Source organism: Salmo trutta, chromosome 22 (genome assembly GCF_901001165.1).
Source record: "Salmo trutta chromosome 22, fSalTru1.1, whole genome shotgun sequence".
NCBI lineage: Eukaryota > Metazoa > Chordata > Actinopteri > Salmoniformes > Salmonidae > Salmo > Salmo trutta.
In genome coordinates this window covers 15,908,652-15,932,276 of record NC_042978.1, presented here as the reverse complement: position 1 = coordinate 15,932,276, position 23,625 = coordinate 15,908,652, and the positions used below count along the sequence as shown (strand labels likewise).

The window sequence follows — 23,625 nt, the reverse complement described above, 5'->3', positions numbered from 1 at the left end:
TGGTGAGCTAGGTGAGGATGACCCTGAAGGTACTGGAGGTAAAGTGTGTGAGCCAGAGGCCTTTCTTCATGCACTTCAAAATCAAAGTCCTCTCATTATGCCAACGCACACCCGCCCATTCAAATCCAATGACAAATGCACCAGATAATTCCATTAGGGGGGACTTTTATAGAGGATATTTAGGGGACAGTTAAGGAATCCAGGTAACATAGCACAACAAGGGCACAGACAGATATGGCTCTGCAACACTTAACAGGGATTTGGCAGCCCAGTTGATTGAACATGCCAAATCTCATTTGTCAGAGGGGTGCACGCGTTTGTATCGACACGCTGTAACCTTGTGGCTCCACAGAAAGAGACCTCAGGTGTGTGTGCTGCTAGCAAGCACACAGGCAGGCAGGCAGGAGAGGATGGGTGGGTGTGGGTTCCTTCTCTCTCTCTCATACCCTCTTTTCCTCTGCCGGCCGCAGTGGAGGGAGCCCCCCCTCCTCCCTCCATTCCCCCTCCCACCATCCCCAGTGGTAGGGCTGCCAGACAGGAGTGCTCAGCAGCTCTCCGACCGTTATTGATCCTGAGAGCGAGCGGACCGGGGAGCTCCTCTCTCGCTCTCTACAACTTTTCCCTGCTCTCCCCTCACTTCATTTATCAAAGTTAAGGAACTCTTCTAAAAAAAGGAAGAGGTGGTCGCCAGGATGTTATCTGACTTCATGAAAGAAATCACCCCTGGGCACTCCAGAAAAAGAGGAGGATGCTCTTATCGGTAGAGAGTAGATACCCTCCATACAAGCACCGTGCAATCACAGCCAGACAGCCAACCCACCAATCAGCTGACCAACCCACTCAGAGGCAGTAGAAATAGAAATAGCAGGTCCAGGAGCACCACATGAAGTGATGGAGTGATGGGGGAAGAGAAGAATCGTAGAACATGCATCACTGTACCTGTTCCTGCCAGTCAACATCTGCAGTGAAATAACACTGCAGGGAAAATGAATGACCAGGATATCAGATGCGTGAATTACCACAGCAAACCTTGTTCGCAGCCCCATGCTTTTTAGGCTTCAGTTCGACATGCATTTCAACCAATAAGATACTAGAATGTGGTGTCCCTTCTCTGAAAGGACTGGAAGTGGTTCTACTGTGGAGTACATCTCTGGCTCCATTGTTGCTGCTTCTCTCTGCACATTAAAGGCCGGGGGGAGTCCAGGCAACAGGAAAATGCACTCCTGGCTGAGTCCTGCCGCCTCACGCCAAATGAACAGGCTATACGTTCCTGCCTCTTTGTGCTGGGTAATTGCCACAATGCATTTTCTCGTCCAGCTAATTAAGTGAGTCCCTCCTATGTCTTGTTCCTCTCCAGCACCATTTGAGTGAGAGGAAAGAGAGCTGGGAGAGGGTCGTCAGGACTGGTGTCTGTGTCCCTCTGGTTGTTTACAGGGAGAATAGCCTGTTGTCTCAGCAATCAGGGGACATGTGGAAGAAAAAAGAGGGTAAACAGGACAGAGTGGAGGGGGGAGCGGATTGACTGACACCGCACTAGGGAGTCTACTGGCACACTGCTACTAAAGGGACAATAAGGCAAAACAACATAGCTGTGGTCATTGTGTAATGTTGGAGGACTGAGATTTTAGAAAATGATAGGAGTCAGTTTACACCTTGAAAATAGTCAAATCAGACCGCTTTACAATCAGATCTGCGCAATATTGATTTTCATACCATTCAATTACAGCTATTTGTTTAACTCGTCTAGTCAAGAAACTGACTTCAGTATATGTGTTCTTAACACAATACAGGCCTTTATTACAACACAGGAAACAGGTGGTCTTTTTTCAGTTGCTCACACCATTCAATATCCTTGCTTGGCGATCAGTGAGTCCGTGAGTAACACAACTAGCCTAGGTTATTGGGGACATAGATCAGCCGTCTAATTTAAATTCCACTTTCTAGGAGAGTTGCTATGTGTGTTTCCCCATCGCCCCCTCTCTTTCCATTGTCTAAAGGGCTGCAGCAGTCTTTCACCCCTTAGACCAGGGCTGGCCTGGCTGTCTGAATCTCTACTCCACTCCAGGGCTAGCCGCTAGACACATGCACCCCTCGACCCCCCAGCCTCCCTAGGCCCCCAGCCTCTCTAGGCCCCCAGCCTCCCTAGGCCCCCAGCCCAATCTGAGCCCCTTTCCTTCCCACAGTCAAGTTCCTGCCAAGGCCTTGACAGACAGAGTGACATCACAACTGAGAGGCAGGCAGGGGGTCGCCTCAGCACCCTGGACAACACAATACAGGGCATCTGGCGGAGGGGGGGGGGGGGTAGGCAGCACAAAGCATTTACACCCCCCAGAATATGATTATAGTTTATATGGAGGTTGAGACATAAATGTGAGAGCTAAAGAAATAGGAGCAAAACAGATTAGGAATCAGAGAATGATTCAGTGGTGGTAACTGTAGGGTTATAGGAGAGGATGCCAGTCTGTCAAGACTACAGAGGATAAATAATCAGTTTTGGTGTATAAACATTTGCTTAGCTTTGGTTAGGTTTAGTACTGACGTAATATCAACAGAAAAATAACAACAGATGATTCTTATCATTCAATAAAGTTGAATGAGCACATGTGGCTTCATTTTTTGTTTCATATCCGATATGAATTGCATCTCTCACTTCTAATGTGTTGACCAATTGATGGTCATCGGACGATGAGGAGAGCAGGTGTCTTGGTGTGTCCTATCTCAGGGCTGTATGCGTCTGTGTGTCTACTCACAGACAGCTTGTTCATTTGGAGAATCTAAGACTGTTGGTCTAGAACTAGACAATGGCTCCAATGTGATAGAAATTAGTGTCAGGGTGCACTCTGTACCCCCCTTCTCTGTCTGCTGGTGTCTGTGTGTGTGCGTACGAGTGTGTATCTGCTCTGTGTGCACACAAACTAAATGAGCTGTGTGTATGCATTGTATAAGTACACAGACCCAGTGTATATATTAGCAATGTGACTTGACCCTGGCCGCCTGAGCCAATGTTTTGCGTTGCATTGGGCGTGGGAAAAAGGGGAGACCTCTTTTCACAGATGCTCTGGCCGTTGCATTGAACCAATGGAGGCCTGGACCCCCTGCCCCCCCCCCCCCCCCTTTCCTATTCACTCCGCAGCCTGCTGCCTTTTCAGAGAATAGGCAGCAGGCTCCCCCTCTCCCTAAACCCCCCCTTAATAAATGCACCTCACCATTCAACCCCACGGTTTGTATAGAAATGCTGCCAGAGGCCTACTCGGCTTGTAGAGCATGCCATTTTCCAGCTGAGAGAGAGAGAAAAAACAATCTTCTACATCTCCCTCGGCCACTGGGAAAGCTGGAGCTCCTTGACCCTCCCCGGCTCTTCACATCCACACCCACCGCCAGCCACTCAGTTTTGATACTTCTCCTTACTGTCATTAGCCATCATTTTCTTTGAAGAGAACAGAACTCTCCTCTCTCCCATTCTCCCTCGCTCTCTCCCTCCCTCAGCAGCAGCCAGCCCTACTGCAGATAGACTTTAATTTATGTTAACATACGCCGCTACTCCCCATATAGTCGCCTGCTACCCCGCCCTCGCTTTCCTCCATTCACTGAATTCATTTGAAGAGATTTATTTCCTATCAAGCCGTATAACGTATAATTTAAATCAACTTTTAAGAACAGCCCAGCAGAGCAGTTTATGCATACAAATATGTAAAGCTTGGGAACATCTTCTGCAAACAGCGGCCTTTCAAGCGGATGTTAACTTTGAGAACCATGGGTATTTGAGAGTAGCTGCTGTTGCTAAAACTCAGATCAATCTCCTTCTACCAATAACACATGCAATATTTGCTTTGGATACCATCATGGATGTACTTCTGAATAACAGTAACAAACTAGGACAAACGACTTTATCTTAAATAGTGTAATTGTGGCATTCCAGGTGAACAACATGTGAGTACTATTTCAGGTTGCAGTTAGAGAGTGCAGGTTGTCAGATCAGGCTGTCTCTCTCCCTGCTGACGGTCTAACCGTGTCGAGGAAGTCAAATAAGTGCTCTGAGTGAGAAGGGGTTGTTCCACAGAACCAGAAAGGACTCCATCTCCTCTGTCCAACATGCCATGACGTTGTAGAGCATGGCTGAATTGGGTTGGGGGTGGAGAGATGGAGAGGAGGAGAGGGGGGCTGAAAGAGGAGATATGGTTCGCTGGATCTGAGGCACTGTAAATGAGAGGATTACCGCTTCCCTCCTGGAGCTTATCCATAAACATAAGAGAGAGTGGTTGGGTGTGGAAACGCTGCTATGTGTAAAATCACAAATCCTTGGCCTACTCCTCTTCCTACGTACAATTGTAACAAAGACACATATGGAGACATGTGCCGTAAATGCTATATAAGGCAATTAAAGTGATGTGCACGTGTTCTTGCACGGCTGTAAGCTAGCTAGCTAATTGTAGCTATATCAATACACATTGTCTCTACTTCAAATGTCCTGAAGTTTTGCCTACGCTTTTAGCCCCCGAGCATCTTTTAAACCAAAGCAGGTCTTCATCGATCTATCTATTTTGCAAATATGATATTGACTCCATATGCTATGTCACGGGCAGTTCCATTGAGTTGCGGAAGCGGAGCGAGGTTGAGAGGTGGTTGGATAGTATGGATGATAGCCCACAGGCTCTGAAAACTTTCCTCTGATCTTCTGTGTCTGATTCTCAAATGCAAGTCTTCCTATGGGCAATGCTGATATAGAACACAGGCCCATGTCATAGAATGTGGCTAGGGCCTGGAGGAAAAATGCATTTCTCTTTCCTCTGATGAAGAACTTCCCTTCTCTGTGGATGAGCTCCATCTCTCCTGCATCTGTCTACTCTGTTCTCTCCAGGAGGGTTAGCTGTGCTCAGTGGCTCCCTGCCATTTACTGACCTGTTAGCTGTTAGCATGCTGGGGCAAATCTCAGGGCTATCACTCAACACTAGGAAGTGAACAGGGGAAAAGTATATAGAGTGACTCACATAAGTAGCTGGTCCTATTTCTATCCATCCACTGGTGCATGGAGCGTAGTATAAAATCTAATCTTTGTAGTACATTTCAAGGGCAAAGGTCAACATATTTTCCTCTAACAAAATGTGCCTCACACGGACTATCACTTCAAGTCAAGATATTAGCCATTATAAGTGTATATGACAGCTGAGCAGCCATGTCTCTAGGTAAAGTGTAAAATAATTAAGCGCTGTCTAATATGATATTGAATATTCAACACCACCACACAAAAGCCCCACAGAGGTCTGCTGAGGGAATTCATTACTTTCATTTTCACCAATGAAACACCTCATGACTTTTACAATCACAGTGGAAAAACATACACACTACTCCATCACATCCTGGAGCGACTCCAACGCTACTCACAGAGGCTGAGCCCAGCGTGGGAGAGAGAGAGGCAGCCACAGAATTTGATGTGCTGAAAAAAGTACTCATTTCTTTTTCAATCTGTGTTTCACAATGCATGTGTGCCTGGAGAATTGCAGCTAAAGTTCACATGGGGAGGGAGGTGACTGAACCCCCCGTCTTGCAAAAAACTCACCAGAGTAAAAACAGAGAGAGAGAGAGAGAGAGATAGAGGAGAGAAAGAAAAGAAAGAAGGAATAAAATAAGTGCCATTGAACTCTGACTTGAGATTGTGCTGTTAGGGACAGAGAGAGGGAGAGGGGGGGGGTGTGTGTTTGGGAGAGGGGGGGGGCAGAAGTGGGTTAGGGAGAGGGTTTTAGGGGGAGGCATGGCTTGGGCTGAGGGGAGGAGGGAGGAGGGGGCAGTGGGGGAATTAGAGGGGTGAGGGACTTAGCCACACTCGCAGCCTTTCCACATGAGCACACCTTGCACACACACTCTGCCAAGGTCCCCCAAGTATCTTAAAGGGATAAGGAGCATGGACAAAGGAATTAAAATATAGATTACACAACCAGGCCACCCTACGCCTCATCTGCCAAAACTCAAGAATCAAACAAATTGGATGAGACATTTTAAAGAAGGGGTAAAAGTGAGAGAGTGTGGAGGAATGAGAGTGTAAAAAAACACACTCACAAAGTTTCCAGGGCTAAATGGGTGAGGGCCTGGCATACAGCGCTTTCAGAAAGTATTCACAACACTTGACTTTTTCCACATTTTGCCTGAATTCAAAAATTATTAAATTTAGATTTTTTTTGTCACTGGCCTACACACAATACCCCAAGTAGAATTATATTTTAGAAATGTTTATAAATTAATAAAAAATGAAAAGCTGAAATGTCTTGAGTCAATAAGTATTCAACCCCTTGGCAAGCCTTAATATGTTCAGGAGTAAAAAAAGTGCTTAACAAGTCAGAAAATAAGTTGCATGGACTAACTATTTGTGCAATAATAGTGTTTAACATGATTTTTGAATGACTAATTAATCTCTGTACCCCACACATACAATTATCTGTAAGGTCCCTCAGTCGAGAAGTGAATCAAACACAGATTCAACCACAAAGATCAAGGAGGTTTTCCAATGCCTCGCAAAGAAGGGCACCTATTGGTAGATGGGTAAAAAAAACAGACGTCCATTATCCCTTTGAGCATGGTGAAGGTATTAATGACACTTTGGATGATGTATCAATACACCCAGTCATTACAGAGATACAGGCGTCCTTCCGGACTCAGTTGCCGGAGAGGAAGGAAACCACTCAGGAATTTCACCATGAGGTCAATGGTAACTTTAAAACAGTTATAGTTTAGTGGCTGTGACAGGAGAAAACTGAGGATGGATCAACAACATTGTAGTTACTCCACAAGAATAACCTTATTGACAGAGTGAAAAGAAAGAAGCCTGTACAGAATAAAAAATATTCCAAAACATGCATCCTGTTTGTAACAAGGCACTAAAGTAATACTAGGAGAAGATTTCACCTTTCAGCAGGTCAATAAACTAAAACACAAGGTCAAATCTACACTGGAGTTGCTTACCAAGAAGACAGTGAATGTTCCTGAGTGGCCGAGTTACAGTTTTGACTTAAATCTGCTTGAACATATATGGCAAGACCTGAAAATGGTTGTCTAGCAATGATCAACAAACAATTTGACAGAGCTTGAAGAATTTTGAAAAGAACAATGGACAAATGTTGCACAATCCAGGTGTGGAAAGCTCTTAAGAGTCTTACCCAGAGAGACTCACTGCTGTAATCACTGCCAAAGGTGATTCTAACATGTATTGACTCAGGGAGTTGAATACTTATCTAATAAAGATATGTTAGTGTTTTATATTTCATTAATGTTTTACAAATATTATAACTTTTCTTCCACTTTGACATTACACAGTATTTTGTGTAGATCGTTGACAAAAGAAATTACAATTAAATCAATTTTAATCCCACTCAAGGGGTGTGAATACTTTCTGAAGGCACTGTAAATATTGGTAATATTACTAAAATCGTGGGAAATTGATGATGGCCAAACAAAAGTTATCCAAGACAAAATTCATCTGTAATCAGAAAACAAAAATCAAGATTTCTCTTTTATTGTGAAGTTTCCGAGCAGAGATCGACCTCAGACTCTGGCCTAACTTAAACAGTTGAACTTAAGTTCGGAGTTAGCTGTTGGTCTACAGTCTTCAACATCTTCTGCCTCACTGGGTCTAAGATGCCTAAGGTCTGGTGTGTTTCAACTCTGCTGGCATTACAATTTGGGCATTTTCCAAATCCTACATACTATTTTTTTATGTGTCCATACAGTATTTGCTAAGATTGTTGTTGTTGTTTCTAAGACACATTTTCTGGCACAGTGTGAAATGTTCCCACATGAATGAAAAGTACAGGGCCTCATCAGAATATAAACTGTTCACCCCCCTCCCCCTCAAAAAAAAAATCATTCTGAATGCTAAGATAGCATTGTGGCTACTAGTAGGACTCTCACCTGTTCTCCTTGTCCAGGCCCACACAGCTACTGATCTCTCTCACTCAAATTATTTCTCTGTGTTTCTTTTGTTTTTCTGGCTTGAGAAGATGGTATATCTGCAAACACAGAAAATTCAGTTGAGATGGTGATGCATGGTAGTCAAATTTCTGCAGTCGTTTTTTTTGTATGCCACAGCAGGCATATTTTCAGGTCTTGGGGTGTAGCAGTACTGTAGAGAGACCTTTGTGATTACACACATATAATATAATGTCTCTGATGCCACACACACACACACACACACACACACACACACACACACACACACACACACACACACACACACACACACACACACTACAAAACAATAAATAGCTTAATGACACTGAACCTTCAGTCATCAGATGACCTAGCTGTTGAACATGGACACCATGAGTAGCTATAGAAGACATCTTGAATAAATCATGTTTAATAACAGATGTTTCCATGTCAATATAGCCTCAATTGTACATACAGGACCAGTAATTATCTCCACTGCGTTGGTATAATACAGCCTGGTTATTATCAAATGTAATATATTATTTGTTAATTTAATAATAATAACAATAATAATGTATACATTATTCTCAGAACAAAATAATAAAACATATTGAACATTTAGAGTACAAGTCGCCTACTGAGATGTATGTGAAAATATAAGATTGTCTCCCACTACAGACCAACACACAATTATTCACTTGTTGGACCCTTTACACTTACAGCCTCTGAAATATTAGACAAAATAAAATGTAGACTACATCAAGAAACCAAATGCATGTGCTATGGTTAGGTAACAACGAAAGTATCCGTTCGATGTAGTCCTACATTTCATGGAAACAATGATAACTTAGGCGATCTGTCGCAAAAATATCTACCGTCCTATATACACATCGACTTTTCAAGTTAAAGCATTTACAATCGAACCATAATGTAGGCTACCGCAATATTGTAGTGGAGGAAACAAGAAATGCCACATATTCGACAGAAATGGCAATAGCGTTGAAAGTATAACAAACAAAAAAAGATTCAATGAGAATAATGCTGAAATATTGGCTATTCGCTTGAGTGAGTTATAAACTATTTTCTCAGAACAACAGAATATTTGGGGCAATTAAAAAAGTAACCCACAACTTTTGAACACTAAGCAACATAAAATGTAAACGGTATTACAGGCATATTCAGTGTGTTCTTTATCACATAATGGATACCAGGATACTGCTCAATAGCCGATAGAAAAGGCATTCCCTTCAAACTAGCCATGATAAATTCAACTCTGAGAACTGATGCAACACAACGAGGAGATTATGCTGGTTTAAAATTGAAGTCAAACTGACCCGAGTGTTTCAAACTTTAGGCTACTTCACCCTCCATCACAGTCACGCGTTTAATTATGTCCGGAGCACGCTCGCCCACACTGTGCAACATACAACACATACAATGTCGATGGGCATACTAAAATGGATGCTTACATTTACAGGTTCTTGTTTAATCAGAAACATGCATGTTGTAGTCTTGTTTTCGTGCTAACCCAGGCCTAAAATTGGCCCAAGTGACATCAATTGTTCCATACTAGTAAACATATTCTAATAACCATTTCGATTTTATACAGTAAAAGAAAATGTAGTGTCAGGTCTATGTAATGTGTGAAACATGGTTTAAGGGCCTCGTGACAATTTGCATTTGAGTTGAGGCACTAGGCTTTCAAGTTGGCCCTGTCATAGATATTAAAATAACGGTAATCTTCAACCTTTCCATTGGACACAAGGTCCGCACACAAGCTATGCACAGAGACAAACACTGTTAGTTCCTCTTGTTAATCCAACATAAAATGCTGAAAGATAACAATGCACCCAGCTTTCAAAAAAATCTGGCACCATCCTTAGCAATGCCAGTAGGACACGCATATCAGCCTTTCATTTTTTCCATTTCGTTGCATGGTTCAGAGGCTGTTGCTACGCTACCAAACTCTAAATTCATAAGTTCATAGAGAAAAGTAATAGGTCATTTGCTTGCTTCTTGAGGTGAAAATAAAAATAAACATCGACTTTGTAAATTCATGATGGCACCAATGTGAACCTGAGGCTGATGTCAATCAACAGTGCAGACAATTAAAAAGGGGTATAATAATAATAATAATATAAAAAATAACTTCCTATGAGTAAACTTACAGTACAAGGGTTTGAGGATAAACAAAATATAATGGACTAATTTCAGGGAATTCAGTTATTAGCCAATTTTACCGAGTTTTTGCTTATATTCATCCTCTGACAGCTCATCAGGGAGTTGGTGATTACATACAATAGGTAGCGTTTAAAAACAATTCAACCATTCGTACATTGAATATGCACATTGGATCCTTTTTGTATACAATGGGGAGAGAATAAACCAGAACAATATAGGATTTATTTTCTACACAGAACTATGATCCGGACATTGTTATGCAAACAATGAAGCACTATGGGTACATCCACAAACCCTTGAACATCCACCACCCACCCACCCTCACCAGCTAAAGAGTCCAGTATAGTATCATGTATGATGACACTATTGGCCTACTGATAGTATCTACTGTATAGGTCTGTTTTTTCAAAATGGCGACATGGCTTTACATCCTAATGTAAACCTAAAACAAATGTCCCACACTGTAAATATGGTATCTACCTTGTTCAAACAGGCCAAACAATAAGAAAAAAAAGCTGGCGGAGCATACAATGTATGGAGCATACATTCAGACAGTCATCATATCTGAAAAAGGTAAACACACAGCAAGATACTGGACGTGGACACACCAAATGCATTGTGTTATCAGTGTCCTGTAAGGCTGCATACCAAACGTAGGCTAATAGCCAAATTTCCCTTCTACAACAGAGGTTAGAAATACACCTCATGTATACACAACCATCTTCCCCCGCCTTTCCGATTGGTCTCCAGCTATGTGTCTGGAACCCTCTCATCAACTGTCATATATTTTTGTTTCTCCAGTGTAATCAAACGCAGCATGGATTTGGGGGAGTACAAATGTATTTTCATTTAGATTTCATCTAGGCTGCTTATGCCAGGTGCCGAGACAGAGACAAGCCTCCATCTGCTGGGGGCCCTGATGGCAGCCCCCAGCAAACTTCTAGCCATGCTCTCAGGCACACCACACACTGCATTTCAATCTCAAAGGAGCCCTGCCTAGATCCCTCATTTATTAGGCCTCAGCACTACATGAATTTCACTATGATTTGTCTGTGGGTGGTGCGTTGTGGGTTGTTTAGGCCTTAAATCACAGACTACTAAGGTGTCTAGGCTGGAACCAGGAAGGAAGCCGTATTAAACTGATAAGATGTAAATATGGTATTAAATGTAGAGGTGATTCAACCTACATGAGTTGGGTTGCGTCCAGAGAGGTATGCCGCTGAATGATTTATCCTAAACGTATACACACTGGAATAGATGGTTTATCTTAGTACCATTGGTAATGTGTAAATAGTGACCTATTTTCAAATGTAATATTACAGACAAAGAATAACTGAATTTAAACCCCCCAAATCGGCATTATGTTCCATCAGCCTGCAATTTAAAAAAATAGACCAGAGCTTACATTGCCTATATTTTGGGTGACTGTGCTCATACCTGAAACAGTGCACAACGAACATACCATAGCAGCAAAATCCATAAATCAGTATCCTAGAGTTAAACATAGTGAACACAAGAGTAACCTGTATCACACAGCCACATGTCAGAGTTAAACTTGAAGCGTTCCATGTAGAAAATATAGTTCAAATCTGGGCCTACATCCTCAGTGAACAATCCACAGCCTAATAAACAAAGGCCTGTAAAAGAGCCTGGGGTATCCTAGGTTACTCCCCAGCTAGAACCACTGGGCCAAGCCCTGGGTTTACTGCAGCAGGATGGGCCAGGCAGGTAGGCCTAGCCATAACCCTCTACTGTGGTGCAGTCTCCCTTCCTCTCCTCTCCACCCCTGTACATGGCGACTAGGAGTGAATGAACGGCAGCCAAGGTAGCTAGCTTGTTTAAAATTCAACAGGCCACTGTAAATCCCATCTCGCGACCAGGGAGTGCATGGGACTGGACTGGATAGAGTATCAGTGAGATCGATGACGGACACTTGTCCATCCAAAACAGGTTGACATAAATACACCCTGCAATCGGGTCATCTCTCACCACCCAGCCAACCCTGGCCCTGGCGGCATTATCTGGCACTCACAATCACCTTGGATTCACTCAGTGGTCAACGTTGGGAGTCCGGAGAGCACCGACAGCCTACCTGTCAATTATACACATTCCTCTGTGTATTTACTGCCATGCAGGTCTCACTGTTATGGCCATCCTTAATCAGATTAACAGCTGTCAGTGACAGTAACCAGCCTGTAAATGGTATATTGCCAAAGCAAAACACACACAACTCAAAGTACAGTGAGTTACCCAATGTGTTTACTTGATAGCTATCTACACAATAGCTAGAACAAAGTGTTAATAGGATAAAAATTCATTAAAAAGATTTAAAAGCAATACAAAAGCACTTTAAGAACTCTGACACCCAAACACTCCTGTCAACTGCCTTTTCCTCTGCTCTGGTGTCAGCAGAGAAGTTCCACATTTATACGGCCATATTAACACATGTTTATGTGCCGCTCTTTCTCACCACACTTCCTAGAACATTCGGATTGGACCGCCCTGCATCTTGATTTTAGTAGACCTACTTATGGGTCAGCATCATCATAATGTGTATTGTGTGTAGAAGAACGCATGTTTCCTTGTCTGTACCCATCTGTAGGCTACATGGAGGGCTAGATGTTATCTCTGGAAGCATGGCACGCCGAAAACTGACATTTTGTTTTCTCCTCTGTGGGTCTAGCCTTTTCTAATGAGAGCATCATACACAAGGCCAAGGTTATGATGGTACAAACATCTTCACATTGTTCCTTTAGCCCAAATGAACATAGGCCTACCAGTTATTAGACTATACAGAATAATGCTGGTGATGACAATGCTTGGCAAGATGCAAACCAGCCTAATCCAACAGCAATGCAGCAGCAACACTACCTCAATGACCTCATTCCTGTGGGTTGAAATTAAAAGCAACTCTTTAATATGTCTAGGCATTCCACTGTGGCCCCTTATCATCAACTTCAAGAGAGAAAATAAAAAAGGCATGCAGTCAGATTGCTCTCTGATCTGAGAGGCACAGCTGCTTGCCAACATACTGTAGCTACAGGCCAGCCATATGTGCATTAAGTCCGATTGTTATATTCCGATTGTTATAGTCTACTGCTCAGCAGGGCACGTGACTCACTAGACAGGACCAATCGGTTGAAACTGTTCTCTTTTACCGTTTCTTCTCACCCCCGGGTCATTCACCGAACCCCAATTACATAATTAATGAAATACACATCATGCAAAATCACTTCAATTAATCATCATTAGGCAACAGTATTCGCATATATAGATTCCGGGTACCACTGTCGCGACCACCCCTCATCACTGTGTTTGAATGGAGTCAATCTCCGATAGAAACGATTATGCGATTCTGTCCAATGTCTCCCCATACATTTCCTGGGAATGCCATTCCAGGCTATTAATCCGATTTGAGGCAACATTTATTACATCTTTACCCCCCCTGGAACAGTGGCGTTTTCCGGTGCTTTCAGCGGGCACAGCCTGCTTTTAGTTCCAGGGCTCGGTGCCTTCCTCCGACATCCCCCGGTCCAGATTCGCTCCGCTCCATTGGTGGTTCCTGAAGTCTGCAGAATTAGTTTATACATTCGGTTCTCTAGCTTTATGATATCACATAAACTCATACAGCTAGATAACCAAAGAGAGAAACTAACCCACGTCTCTTAAAGGGACCGCCGCGTGCCCGATGCAGCTTCAGTGCTTCTGTTGTGGTCACATGGAGCCATTACATTCGCTTGTATGCAGACGCGAGCTCCCGCTATCAAACGCGTTCTGTCGCACACACACACACACACACACACACTTGCATGCGCGCGTGCGTGTGTAATAGGCTACGCTATAAGGCCCGGTTTCAAGAGCTTGCTTATGTATACCCGAATTTATTATTTATGACTGTAATATTAAAATGCTTTGAATAGGTTGAAATGAGCGTGGTGGACAGTGTACACAATCTCATCATGCGTAAACTAGCAGTCATCAGAGAAAAAGCAATGCTTCCCTACATGCACATGCTCCCAAAACGACCATCCCAAGTTCAATTGGTTGTTCTTAATCATCTAGGCCTAGTACAGTATAGCCCCGCCTACAAGTCCTTCACACAACAAAGGCTTCACTTTGAACTCACAAATGCCAAGCCATATCAACACCGACCATGTATCAACAGTACCAAGTCTGCAACAGAAACGTCATGGATAGGTAAGGCCAGAAAGGCTTCTACATTATCCCTTAAATATCACAATGCACCCCAAACAATCACAGTCCTGTTTTAAATGCCAGCTCCAATCGACCAGTTCATCCCATAGACTAGTTTCAATGTTGAGTAAATGACTAAAGAAAAGGGTCGAACATGACAAACTATAAAAGCATGAGCTGCAGCTTGCTGTAACGACTACAAGTAAATGTCAACAACATACTTGACAGCGAGTAGCTTCAGTTCACCTTTAAATGAACTGCATTAAAAGCACACGCTGTTGACAATTTGATCTTGAATGGATATGGAATTAAATGGAAAAGAGGACATGAATAATAGTCTATATTCAGGCATTGGCCCTGGATTCAATCAAATTCAAATAAATAAATGGAAACGTCTTGATAATATCTGAAAATATCCACCAACTAATAGAAATACTTTGCTCTATATGATGAAAGAGCAAAAGTCTATTGATTTCTATACATAGCATCCATGAGTCTTTATACTGTACAGACTGTTCTTCATTTCCAACACTGTCTTGCTGATGATTCGTTTAAGAACACAAGGCCACTTCTGACACCACAACAATATAGACTAATAAACAAGGCATATACATTATTTAAAAAAATGTAATACTCACGTTCAAATAATGATACAGCCCTCTGTTCTAGGGATTCATCTTTAGTAATCAAATGGCACAGTAAAGGCTATAGGCCTGCATAAACATTCCATGATGGCTCACATAGGCAAACAAGCAAGTTCTGAATTCCCATTCAACTCCTGATACGAAGCCATTCTGTCAGTAGAGTGAGAGCCACGGATCCACAAAAGCTAAAAAGATGTCCCATACATTGCCGGTACATTCATCAAACAAAGCTTTTACGCACACCGTCTCCGGGAAGTATGGAAGTACACCGGTCATTACACGTTATCGAGAAATTCACCACAGTCCAAGAGATAGCACAAAACGTGGAGAGGAGAAAGAGACGCAACTGTCATGGTCGGAGGCACCGGGAGCTTGGCTGGGGCAGGGAGAAAGTCTCACGGGCCACGGGGGTCACACGGCCAATAGAAATGTGATGTCACCAGCATTAGGTATGCTTATTGACACACATGGTTGAGCAACCCTGGGACACTGTGGTGGACACCGCCGTGACCAAGCGCTCTGCAATAGCCTCAGATTCCAAAATAGCATAAAACCAGAGCTTCCCTCTCTGGTTCACAATGCATAGACATCAGTGAAAAAAGAACGACTCTCTCTTTTGATGTATTGCAGCTCACTGAATAAAGCCGGCTTAAAATCCATTCCACTATCAAAAGAACATTGGATATCATAATGCACAAAAATAATTTCCCCTCAACAACAACAACAAATATTAATCTTATAAACGAGACCAGTATGTAGCTCATGTTGTCATATAAAACGCCAATGCCATTATTGTACAATGCAGGGATAGAATACTTAGGCCTATCTGATCGAGGTCAACACGCAATCTTACTTTCATCTGATTATTCGAGGTAGGAACAGGCCAGTCACTCAAAACTCAGATTATCACGAAAAGCCATTGACAACGAGTTACCATTCAATATCATTGTAGGCCTATACGACACTTTCCACTATGGAGGTCACCATACTTCTTTGCCACACCCATTCTTGTTGAATATGAATACGAAATCAGTAGCATATATATATGTCGCTGGAGTTAGGCTATGCTCACCAGAAAGCATGTCATTTACATTGTATTGCATCATGTTACAGAGTTGAAGACATAGGCCAGATAAAACAACGGATTAATAAGTAATAAAGATTGGAAAGATTAATCGTTTCATAATCATTCATCATCATTATTTGATCATGTGAAACATAATTTTACCAACTTTGGAGTATTTGGTGCCAAATGAACATAAATTGTCTTTTTGAATAATAACCTAATCACTAGTCCAGTTACTGCTCTTTTAGCCTAATGATTATGTGCTTTATATAAATCCTCAAACACAATTTGCTCTTAAATCAGTGAAAAGAAATTGCTGTATTCATACTATCACTATCATTGCAGTCAAAATGGTAGGCTAGTTATATGAAATAGTGTTTTTATCTGAATTCCTCAACTCATGAATTTAAGGACATGGTTAAGAATAAACTAAACCAATTGGACCTGGATACATTTTGAGAAGTTTGGAATTTCGTTTGTGAGGGATAATTTCATAGTAGGCCTAACTGAGCGTATACATAACTACATGTTTATATATACAACACACAAATGACAGTCTTCACACACACACACACACACACACACACACACACACACACACACACACACACACACACACACACACACACACACACACACACACACACACACACACATACACACACACACACACCTTAAAGTTATGAAATAAATATTGGCGTATCAATGACGTGAAAGTGCAATACTAAAACAGCAGGCCACAAGCAACCAATGGACGATGTTTGATTCTGCTGCGACATCCCCTATTCTTCATGAGAAAATGGAATCTCCCATATGCGAAATGTAAAACCGAGGCCAGACAATGGAATGAACCATTTCCCTGAATCAAAATTACAAAGAATTATAACGAGTCTCATACATGGGACATGTCTGACTCTACTGTAGGCCTATAACCACGTTTCATTCAGGTGAATAATTGCGCGTATTTAATAAGTATCAATCGGTTTTCATATTTTGAGGCGACCCCTCAGCCTATAGGCCAAATTCCCACTATTGATATTAGGCCTACACATTAACTTGAATTTCAAACCTCGAAACCGTCTCATGCATGACCGTAATGAAAACACAGACCTAGTTATGTATAGCCTAAAACTACAGTACAGTATGACAATGTGAATGTTGTGTGACATTTCATCACGTAGAGTTCGTTACAAAGCTTTATGCATTACTCTTACACAAACCAAAATTCGATTCGTTTTTCACGCATTCGAAAAGGTATATGATCTATAATGTAGCCTTCTTGGCTACTCCATCAATAACACCCAAACTTTAATTATATTTTCTACAAGGGTGAGAATGATTCATATGCTGTTATGAATATATAGGCCTTGAAGCTACTTTGTGCTAACGTCAAATGAACTGTTTTCAGAAAGCTATCATTTCAATATTATAGGGGCACCAACAATGGAAGAAATTACTTGGTTTGCCAATATTATGATTATGATTATAATATAAACTTATTAGGCTAGTTGATTTTTACAGAAACAGACCAAACTAGTCTATGACAAAGTTATAACAATGTTTTCTTTCAAGGGATATAACCACTGTCATCAATCCATACTTAATCATTTATCTTCGTTTCATAATTGGAAGGATGAAAGATCATTAGAGTCAACGTATCATATAGGCATTTCAAGTAATAGCCTTTAACATGATTTAGGGTACAATTCTTGGATTTTTCACAAGGATGTGTTATTAGCCTAAATATTTCCTCGTAGGTCAAAATATAGCATATTTCTCCAGTCGTCTTAACGGGCCCTGATGTTTTTTGATAGCCATGGGAAACAGTTAGCAATCTAGGCTACTATGGAGAACTTCATGATAACATTTAATCATTTAAATATTCAAAAAAACATCAATAAATATATAAAAGACCTTTACGTGTAATGCATGGTGTGAAATGAACTGATGTTACTGCATTATTACCTATAAAAAAAACACCACACACAAGGGTAATAATTTACAGTAGAAATTGGTACTGAGATTTCTGTCAAACACAAAAAATATTGTATTTTGTACATGGTCACTATGGGCTACAGTAGCCAATAAACCCTTATCACTAATCTATCAGAAGACCAATTCCCCGTTAACAGGAGCTGGGCACAGCCCGCCCTAGACTTTACCGCGTCTCCTCATACAAAGCGAATATTCACGCCATCTATTTATTCTGTTAATCTACCACGGCCCAGATTAAAAGGATTGACAGGTGCTGAGCTAGCCAATGAGAGCTCGCGCTCTCGGCCTATGATTATTTAGCATAGTCTGGTTAAATTGGATTTGTGTAGGGGTAGATGTGTTGCTGTTCTGGGACGGCAATCAATATATTTGCAATATTAACCAAAGAAACAAGGCAACCCAGCTATAGATGAGATCGTTGAAGACTTTGATTTTGTTGAAGACATAAGCAAGTAGATCGAAGCATGTTCAGCAGTGACGACAGGCCTATAAATTACTTTTCTACAACAGCAATCATATTTAATTTGAGTAACATGTAAACCTCAATACCTGACATTATAGGTGAATTTATGGCCAATGGGAGACTGCATTTACATAATTTAGCAGACGAAGAGTAAATAGGGTTAAGTGCCTTGCTCAAGGGCACATCGGAAGATTTTTCACCTAGTTGGCTCCGGGATTCGGTAGACCATATCTGAGAAATTGTCAAATTTGTTTTCTTGAAATGTTTTGAGACGGTCATTTATGCATGGGGCCTGATTTAGGCATTCTAAACCAGTATAAAGCAACTTTTGCACCTGTAAATGTCAGATATAGTAGAAATTAGCCTTATGACAATAGATTCATATTTCATCTTTGTTTTTGTCTTACCTTCCTAATTTTGTACAGGTGACGGTCTGTAGGCCTATATCTGGGTACAGTTAACAGTATTTTTTTTAAAGTAGTGTTTTTGAATACTTCCAGGCCCTCCTCTTTCCTTGGTGAAAAACCACCTCATAATTCAGCCTTAGGTGAATTCATTATGGACCATCAAAGGACCAGGCACGCCCCCTTCCTGCGTCATGTCCTGTTTTATAGGCTTCCATGATAGGTGCACTGTCCACATGGCATAGCCTACACTGCATGGCTGGACGCACGGTTCTGGTAGCATAAACATTTATAGAGGAAAATATTTTCAGCAGTGCCTTACCTTTTAACTATTATTTGACTAATGTGAATGTCATCTCCACATAGTAGGCCTAAATAATAGAAGTAGCCTAAGCTAAGTTGATAAAGGTTGCACACGTTTTACAATGATTAATAGTATTCTACACCATATTGTTAAATCAATGATGTTATGATAACGTCTATAAATGTACAATGTAAATAGTTATACTATTGTGTACTATTCATATTGCTCATTGGTCATGGCAAAGTAGCCCACTTCCGATTTCTTTCTATCATCGAATAACCGGCTCCTTCTAACAATAATTAAAATGTAGTTATATAATAATAATAATATGGCTTTGATGGGCTAGCTATAGAAACTATAAAATCAGCCGTTAGAATGAAAGCGTATAGGCCCTCAAACGAATCAGCCTCGGTTACTTGTAGGCCGCTGTTGCTGATAGCTGCTTTGACTTGAATGTACGAATAGTTCACTATCGTATAAATCCACCCCATACATCGTTGTCATTTATACAATGATAACATAGGTCTAGAGATAGACTGGGACTTTGCAAATACTCGCATAGCTTCACAAGGATTTGTAGCCTAACATGAACTGAATAGGCTACCAAAAAGCATGGCCTACAACTGACTTTATGCCATATGGTAGCCTATATTGAGAATGAAATAACAATTTATTTAACATTATTCACACCCTTTAACTTTCACCCCACATCGTTAAAATAACATAAGTGGTATAGCTATGGCTAATGCCAATATTACCATTTACCATAGGTGCAGAAAATCCAACATTACCTATGTTTCTTCTATTCTTCTGAAATGAATGAACCCTAAAGATCACAGCTAAAGCTATGTTAGCCTACTAGTTTAAACTGACACATTTATCGCAAAAAAAATTGCATAGAAATAATTTACCTTGCTTGTATGAAAGTCTTTCTCAGATTTCAGCACCTGTTGCCTGTTGAATATATGCATAAAATACAATGTCAACTATATATATATATAAAAAAGTTGATGTTACACATAAACAGGTGTAATTATGCAAGAAAACATTGTTAATATCAGAACAAAACCTATTCAGATGGTGCACAGTCCAAAATGCACCGAAGATGACATATAGGTAGGCCTATTTCAGCAGCTGATTTTAAACGACAAGAGCACAACTATTTTGTGATGGAAAACTGGCAGCATTGTTCATGCTTAGTCTACTTATAAATATTTTCGGGTTTTGAATATGAAAATGATAGTAACATGCATCCCTATACCCAGTGGGTGAAGGGAGAGAGAGGGGAGAGGAGAGAGTACACACACACGCACACCTGCTACCACTCAATTGCAAAAGCTTTGCCCATTTATAACGCAATTAAGCTTTTTGATCCATCAATAAAGTTTAAAAAAAAACAAGTCCAGGCACCTAGACTAAGAGAAATAATATAGGCCTACCATCACATGACAAAAAATGTAAGCTGAACTCTATTTCAACTGGTCACAATGTCCTAAAAAAATATAAACCGAGAATATCTATAGATAGTATTTTCTCGGCTCTCTTGAAGCTTGGGAAAATAAAGTTTATCTAAAATAATACAAGTATTTTGTGTGTTGCCAAGATTCTCTGGGCTCTATTGTTGTCCGCTGCAAAGGCTGATTAATTAATTTCACACTGTAGCTCCAGAGAAGATTTTCCCACAAACAAGTGACCGAGAAAAATGTAGCCCCAAAGAAAGTCAACATCAAGTTCAACAACGTGCTGGCGCTCATTAGCATGACAATGGTGTCTGGGAGCACAGAAGTCTTCTTAACAAGAGGGTCTGGCGTCAAGACACTCCACCTCCCAGACCCCAGAACATTTTCCCAGGCTCTCGTAACAATCGCACAACTGTTTGCTTTAAACGCCTGCGCCGGGGCCACTCGGTTCGCCCTATCATTACTCCGCGGACTGCACAATGGACGATTCCGTTAAGACATGACATATTAACGCCGACATACTGCTAATGTTTTCTTACCTTTCAATGGAAGTAAAAATGTGTAGGCTATATAATTTCAAACCACTTCAATAAATAATTAAAAACTTACAATAAATGCAAGTGGATTATAATGCTGTTATTCCGCTATTAGGACAAGTATTATTATTATAGACTACTTTTGTAATAAGTAAAAAAATAAAATAATAAAAAAGCAGTAGGCCTACCTAAGCATTTCCAAAGTACCACCAAAGTTGAATTTTTTTTATCTTATAACCAACTCAAGTAGAATTGACACCCGTTGCTATAATAAATCTCATGCATACTTACATACCGTAAATCCAATAAAATAGGCGTTACTGATGTCCACATTGAATTTCAGTTAGGCTATAGAATTTTTGATGATAGAAAAACTCGAGCTCTGCAGCAGCAGTGTAGAGTTTGCTACTGCTATACGAGTTTAAACTGAGCCAGCGAGAAATAAACCCGGAGCTATCTGGCATAGATACACTTTGAAAGAGAGCAAAGGTATGTAATGAGTCAATCCAATCTGGAGCAGTTTACTACAAACACTGGCATTAGTCTACTTTTGCTTGAGTGGCCTGAGACAAGAAAACTGGCCAAACGACTCTCTAATTTGTGCAAGTGTCCAGACTGCCAGTCAGTCCCGCACCACATGTCGTTGGCCTCGTCACGAGCCCGCCTGGCGTGGACGTGTCCAGAACCCCAAACAGTTCTGCTCCTCTATTCATTGTCCATTGTGAATTGATGTCTATTGTTCCAAATCTGGGTGAATTCTCCTTTACCCTTTTTAGTTACGCCCATAATCTTTTTCTGAATCATTCGCTAGACAAGAGACAGAGATAGATGTAGACCAGTGTGGAGGCAGAAGTAGAGAGATCTATAGAACGGATCCAACACGACTTAGATCCATGAGCAGAGAAATAGAATGCTTGAAAGCCTTTTCCCATCACTCGCCAAGACGCAATACACCACAAACGCCAGCCAGCTACATCTCAAAGTGAATCTTAACTTTTACCCTTCAAATGTTTCCTTTTTTTCCACTTAACATAGGCTACAATTACAACTCCATCATCCAACTCCACGTTATTTTAAGTCGACTCGCAGAAAGGCGGGATGGAACAGTTCTAGAAATTGCTGGCCTACATTTCGGCACCATCGCATCAGCGGAGAGGGACCCGTCACTGCAACCACGGGTCCCCGTGCTGCGCCTTGTTGCTTGAAGTAACACTGCTTGCCTAGTCACTGAGTCCAAACGCGAGAGAGTGAATACGCACCAAGCCTTTAGTCCCGTTCAGAAATAACAAGGAACATTGCGAGCGCAATTATTAGAGGTGGATAAGACACCGTTTCAGCCGAGCAAATGAGCGAAGCACTGACTGCAGCCTCCTCTTGTCGAGGACCACTAGGAGAAAGGATGATTTCCTCTGGGTTCTGTATGGGTTCTGGGTCACGTTGCCTTACGTGGGTCTCGGTGGCTACGTCTCCATCCTCAGACCGCGCACAACCGTGTGCTGTTGAAGAGTGTTTTCTCATGCGACCACAGAGTTAACGCTTGTAACAAATGAGCAGGTACTTCATTCGAAAACACGACGGATAGCCTGATTGCAGGTGGATTCCGCGTTGAGTTGAAAGATACGTACTAGTCCAAGCGCCTCGTATTTTACTACGTGAGCGAATACGTGCTTACGTCAGGAACCGGGATCTTTACCCTCCTTAGACGTTTCAATGGTATCGTGAAAGGTTTCAGTAGGTTATTAGCAAAAACAACGTTTTGTGCATTTGAGTATATAGCTATGGTTGATATTTTGGCAAATAACAATGTGTCTTAGTTGGTAGAGCATGGCACTTGCAACGCCAAGGTTGTGGGTTCGATTCCCACGGGGGACCAGTACGAAAACACATGAAGATATATGTAACTCACTACTGTAAGTCCCTCAGGATCAGAGCGTCTGCTAAACTGTAAACGTAAAACATTTTGAGAGCGAGATGTCTGTTTCACTTAATGTGCCCCTACATTTATTTACACTACAAACTATGATAGGCTTATACACATGTAGCATGTGATTAGTTCAGTTTCTTCAACATGCAAGGTGTGTGTATAATGTATGTATGTGTGTGTGTGTGTGTGTGTGTGTGTGTGTGTGTGTGTGTGTGTGTGTGTGTGTGTGTGTGTGTGTGTGTGTGTGTGTGTGTGTGTGTGTGTAATACAATGGCATTTGTATTGCTGCTCAGATGTTTTTGTTCAGAACTACAACGAGCAACACGTTGATCAGCTTTCCTCTACATATTTGATTGGGTTCTCCTCATATTTGATCATGGCATTGATCATGATTTAAATTGACGTAAGAAGACTACATCCTATTGTGGTTCTGAAATGTCTCTTAATTGATCTCTGTTGAATATCTGAATATAATAGGCATCACATTGATCAAATTAGGCCATGGTAATAACAAATTACAACCTTTGCAAGTTTTGA

General features: G+C 41.4%; 1 long non-coding RNA gene across 3 annotated transcripts in view; it reads right to left on the bottom strand.

Moving 5' to 3' along the window:
- The window catches only part of LOC115158205 (uncharacterized), a 45,010-nt gene extending 22,165 nt beyond the window's left edge, over positions 1-22,845 (bottom strand). The window contains exons 1-3 of one of the 3 annotated variants that reach the window (XR_003868640.1): positions 21,456-22,845; positions 20,080-20,122; positions 7,900-7,997 (exon numbers count right to left, since the gene is read on the bottom strand). This is a non-coding gene — a long non-coding RNA (uncharacterized LOC115158205). The remainder of the gene's footprint in view (positions 1-7,899; positions 7,998-20,079; positions 20,123-21,455) is intronic. The other 2 variants (XR_003868639.1, XR_003868641.1) reach the window with 2 other exon arrangements.
- Between the last annotated feature and the right edge of the window lie 780 nt (positions 22,846-23,625).